The sequence below is a fragment of the Coregonus clupeaformis genome, unplaced genomic scaffold, assembly GCF_020615455.1.
Source record: "Coregonus clupeaformis isolate EN_2021a unplaced genomic scaffold, ASM2061545v1 scaf1171, whole genome shotgun sequence".
In the NCBI taxonomy this organism is placed as follows: Eukaryota; Metazoa; Chordata; class Actinopteri; order Salmoniformes; family Salmonidae; genus Coregonus; species Coregonus clupeaformis.
The window spans coordinates 42,501-47,738 of NW_025534625.1; positions in this window are offsets into that span (position 1 = coordinate 42,501).

Sequence of the window (5,238 nt, forward strand, 5' to 3'; positions counted from 1 at the left end):
TATTACATATCCTCATCTCTGGCTGATGCTATTCACACCATATTACAGATCCTCATCTCTGGCTGATGCTATTCACACCATATTACAGATCCTCATCTCTGGCTGATGCTATTCACACCATATTACATATCCTCATCTCTGGCTGACGCTACTCTTCACAGCTTCTCCACAGCCTTCCAACCCGGCTCCATTTAATTCCTTTAGCAGGGCCAGGAAGCAACACTTTGATGTATCGGTTGTATACCAAGAATCATCATAAATCTTCCTGGAAAAAGGGAGACATTTGCAATCGCTGAGAAATATTAGATGGTTGATTTAAAATCCATAAAGACGTTTTTTCACCATCTGCTTGTGCTCTCAGCTCTGGGTCATTTTTTTTTTTTTACAGGACAAATCTGAGGGGGCACGTGCCCCCCCGTGCCTCCTATGGGCATGACACCTCTGTTCCCTAGTACACTACTTTGACCAGGGCCCTGTGGAAAGACAGGACCAAGTGCTTCAGTGTATTTGATCTCTGATCCAGGAAAGAAACACGTGTGTCTATCCAGAGCCAGGAGTGAAAAGGTACAATGGACTGGAATGTGTGGCTTTACCTCAAGGCTGTTCTATTCAGACATTTCAATTATATTTCCTGGTGAAAAATGTTGAAGTGAATAGAATAGTGAGTCAAGTGTGAAAGCCATGGTTGTGAATCCACTGTCACTCTATTACCCATGAGCCTTGGTCAGAAGTAGCGTTCTAGAGGGGACAGGGAGCCACTCCACGTCTTCTTCTGATCTCATTCACTTCCATCCAGAGCTATGAAGTCTGCGTCTTGTGTCCCAAATGACACCATATTCCCTATGTAGATAGACTGCACTGCTGTTGACCAGGGCTCATAGGGCTTGTAGGGCTCTGTCAAAAGAAGTGCACTCCTCCTCCTCCTCCTCTACCTTAACCGTCCATCTCCCCAACCTTCCAATCTCAGGGTGGACACTCTAACCACAAGGCCAATTAGATGGTCGCACAACTTGAGTAAGAACACAGAGATGCCTGGTGATGCCTGGAGATGCCTGGTGATGCCTGGGTATGCCTGGTGATGCCTGGAGATGCCTGGTGATGCCTGGAGATGCCTGGTGATGCCTGGTGATGCCTGGTGATGCCTGGAGATGCCTGGTGATGCCTGGTGATGCCTGGTGATGCCTGGTGATGCCTGGTGATGCCTGGTGATGCCTGGTGATGCCTGGTGATGCCTGGAGATGCCTGGTGATGCCTGGAGATGCCTGGTAATGCCTGGTGATGCCTGGGTATGCCTGGTGATGCCTGGTGATGCCTGGTAATGCCTGGAGATGCCTGGTGATGCCTGGTGATGCCTGGTGATGCCTAGTGATGCCTGGTGATGCCTGGTGATTCCTGGTGATGCCTGGAGATGCCTGGTTATGCCTGGTGATGCCTGGGTATGCCTGGTGATGCCTGGTGATGCCTTGAGATGCCTGGTGATGCCTGGAGATGCATGGGGATGCCTGGTGATGCCTGGTGATGCCTGGAGATGCCTGGTTATGCCTGGTGATGCCTGGGTATGCCTGGTGATGCCTGGTGATGCCTGGTGATGCCTGGTGATGCCTAGTGATGCCTGGTGATGCCTGGTGATGCCTGGTGATGCCTGGTGATGCCTGGTGATGCCTGGTGATGCCTAGTGATGCCTGGTAATGCCTGGTGATGCCTGGTGATGCCTGGTGATGCCTGGTGATGCCTGGTGATGCCTGGAGATGCCTGGTGATGCCTGGGGATGCCTGGTTATGCCTGGTGATGCCTGGTGATGCCTGGGTATGCCTGGTGATGCCTGGTGATGCCTGGGTATGCCTGGTGATGCCTGGTGATGCCTGGAGATGCCTGGTGATGCCTGGTGATGCCTGGAGATGCCTGGGGATGCCTGGTGATGCCTGGTGATGCCTGGTGATGCCTGGAGATGCCTGGTGATGCCTGGAGATGCCTGGTTATGCCTGGTGATGCCTGGGTATGCCTGGTGATGCCTGGTGATGCCTGGAGATGCCTGGTGATGCCTGGTGATGCCTGGAGATGCCTGGTGATGCCTGGAGATGCCTGGTGATGCCTGGTGATGCCTGGGTATGCCTGGTGATGCCTGGTGATGCCTGGGTATGCCTGGTGATGCCTGGTGATGCCTGGAGATGCCTGGTGATGCCTGGTGATGCCTGGAGATGCCTGGGGATGCCTGGTGATGCCTGGTGATGCCTGGTGATGCCTGGAGATGCCTGGTGATGCCTGGTGATGCCTGGAGATGCCTGGTGATGCCTGGTGATGCCTGGTGATGATGATGATGATGATGATGATGATGATGATGATGATGATGATGTTAAAAGTAGAGGCTCTGGTTAAAAGCACAACATCTGCCTGGCTACCAAAACTCCTTGCTCCGGCCAACGCTAGGTCACGCCCACGGACGTTAGATTCTACTCCTCAAGGAGTCTGGATCTGAGTACCTCCCTGACCCTTCACCTAATGCCAACACATTTGGCCCATCTGATTGGTCCAGAAAACAATGGTTTGGGCCAGAGCCAGAACACAGGTGGGTAAAGCGGTGGTTTGAAAATTCCTCATTGGCTTTGATACTCTGATTGGTTTAGAGACGATCCAATCGCTGATTATTTTGTTTTGTACAACGCCCCTCGTGCCCCTCGTCACCACGACAACTTGGACAACTCTCAGACTGAAGGATGTAGCGAACGACAGAGCAGCTGAGTCGTCATGCTATCGCTATAGCGATGTAGGGAATAGGGTTCCATTTGACACACAACCTCTCAATAAGAAACTACCAGAAGGAGCTCGATGACCTTAACAATACGATGTGCTTTTTCTCATCTCTAGAAGTGGGTGAACAAATATAGCAGCAATATGAATCAAATGAAATAGATTCCTTGTTGACTGAAATACTGTTCACAAATTACACGTCACTGTCTGGCTAATATTATCTGGCATAGCTATGTCAGTCGTTTCATTTCGGATGTTTTCAACTTCTCCAAGGTTTAATCATATTTGTCAGAATTGTTTTTCTCCAGCAAATTGTGCTCTCCAAACAGCTTCATAATTAGACAACCCTGAAGAACTAAGGATTTCTCATCCCCAGCTACAGTTGAAGTCGGAAGTTTACATGCACTTAGGTTGGAGTCATTGAAACTCGTTTTTCAACCACTCCACAAATGTATTGTTAACAAACTATAGTTTTGGCAAGTCGGTTAGGACATCTACTTTGTGCATAACACAAGTAATTTCCCAACAATTGTTTACAGACAGATTATTTCACTTATAATTCACTGGTCAGAAGTTTACATACACTAAGTTGACTGTGCCTTTAAACAGCTTGGAAAATTCCAGAAAATGATGTCATGGCTTTAGAAGCTTCTGATAGGCTAATTGACATCATTTGAGTCAATTGGAGGTGTACCTGTGGATGTAACTCAGTGCCTCTTTGCTTGACATCATGGGAAAATCAAAAGAAATCAGCCAAGACCTCAAAATAACATTTGTAGACCTCCACAAGTCTGGTTCATCCTTGGGAGCAATTTCCAAATGCCTGAAGGTACCACGTTCATCTGTACAAACAATAGTACGCAAGTATAAACACCATGGGACCACGCAGCCATCATACCTGTCAAGGCGTGCTGAAGGTGGGTGTGGTGTATGAATCATGCGCAGGACGCAGAGGCTCAGTCCAAAGGCTTTAGTGCAATATATATAAAAGACAGAAGCACAATAAGCCCGAAGGCGAATACACGGCGCACACAGGCGACAAAACAAACGGCGCACAAACATGTGCAAAATAACCTCTCCAAAACACTGGAGGGAAAATGTAGCTCCAAACACGAAACAGAAGCGCAATCACACACAACGACAAGCACACACAACGAGAACTAAATAGGACACTAACGAGGACTAACAAGACACAGGTGTACAACATCCAGACAAAACCAAACGAACATGAAACATAGATCGGTGGCAGCTAGTACTCCGGGGGACGACGACCGCCGAAGCCTGCCCGAACCAGGAGGAGGAGCAGCCTCGGCCGAAACCGTGACAGTACCCCCCCTTGACGCGCGGCTCCAGCCGTGCGCCGACCCCGGCCTCGGGGACGACCAGGAGGACGCGGAGCAGGGCGCGCGGGATGGTCCCGGTGGAACTCCGACAGGAGAGATGGGTCTAGGATGTCCCTCCGCGGCACCCAGCACCGCTCCTCCGGGCCGTACCCCTCCCACTCCACGAGATACTGGAGACCCCCATCCGGCGTCTAGAGTCCAAGATGGACCGAACGGTGTACGCGGAGCCCCCTCGATGTCCAGTGGGGGGCGGAGGAGTCTCCCCTATCTCATTGTCCTGGAGTGGACCAGCTACCACCGGCCTGAGAAGAGACACATGGAACGAGGGGTTAATATTCTTATACTCAACAGGTAGATGTAACCTATAACACACCTCGTTCAATCTTCTCAGGACTTTAAAGGGCCCCACAAACCGCCGACCCAGCTTCCGGCAGGGCAGGCGGAGGGGTAGGTTTCTGGTAGAGAGCCAGACTCGATCTCCGGGTGCGTACACCGGCCCCTCACTGCGGTGGAGATCGGCGCTCGCCTTGTGACGAAGGACGGCCCGCTGCAGGTGGACGTGGGCAGCGTTCCACGTCTCTTCCGAGCGCCTCATCCAATCATCCACCGCAGGGGCCTCGATCTGGCTCTGCTGCCAAGGTGCCAGAACCGGCTGGTAACCTAACACACATTGGAAGGGGGTTAGGTTAGTAGAAGAGTGGCGGAGAGAGTTCTGGGCCATCTCGGCCCAGGGAATGTACCGTGCCCACTCCTCCGGCCGGTCCTGGCAATACGACCTCAGAAACCTACCCACATCCTGGTTGACACGTTCTACCTGCCCGTTACTCTCCGGGTGGTACCCTGAGGTAAGGCTAACCGAGACCCCCAAACGCTCCATGAACGCTCTCCAAACACGAGAGGTAAACTGGGGGCCTCGATCAGACACTATATCCTCGGGTACCCCGTAATGCCGGAAGACGTGGGTAAATAGGGCCTCAGCGGTCTGTAGGGCAGTAGGAAGACCCGACATAGGGAGAAGACGACAGGCCTTAGAGAACCGGTCCACAACGACCAGGATGGTGGTATTCCCCTGAGAGAGGGGAAGGTCTGTCACAAAATCCACCGAGAGGTGGGACCATGGTCGTTGTGGAACGGGCAGGGGTTGTAA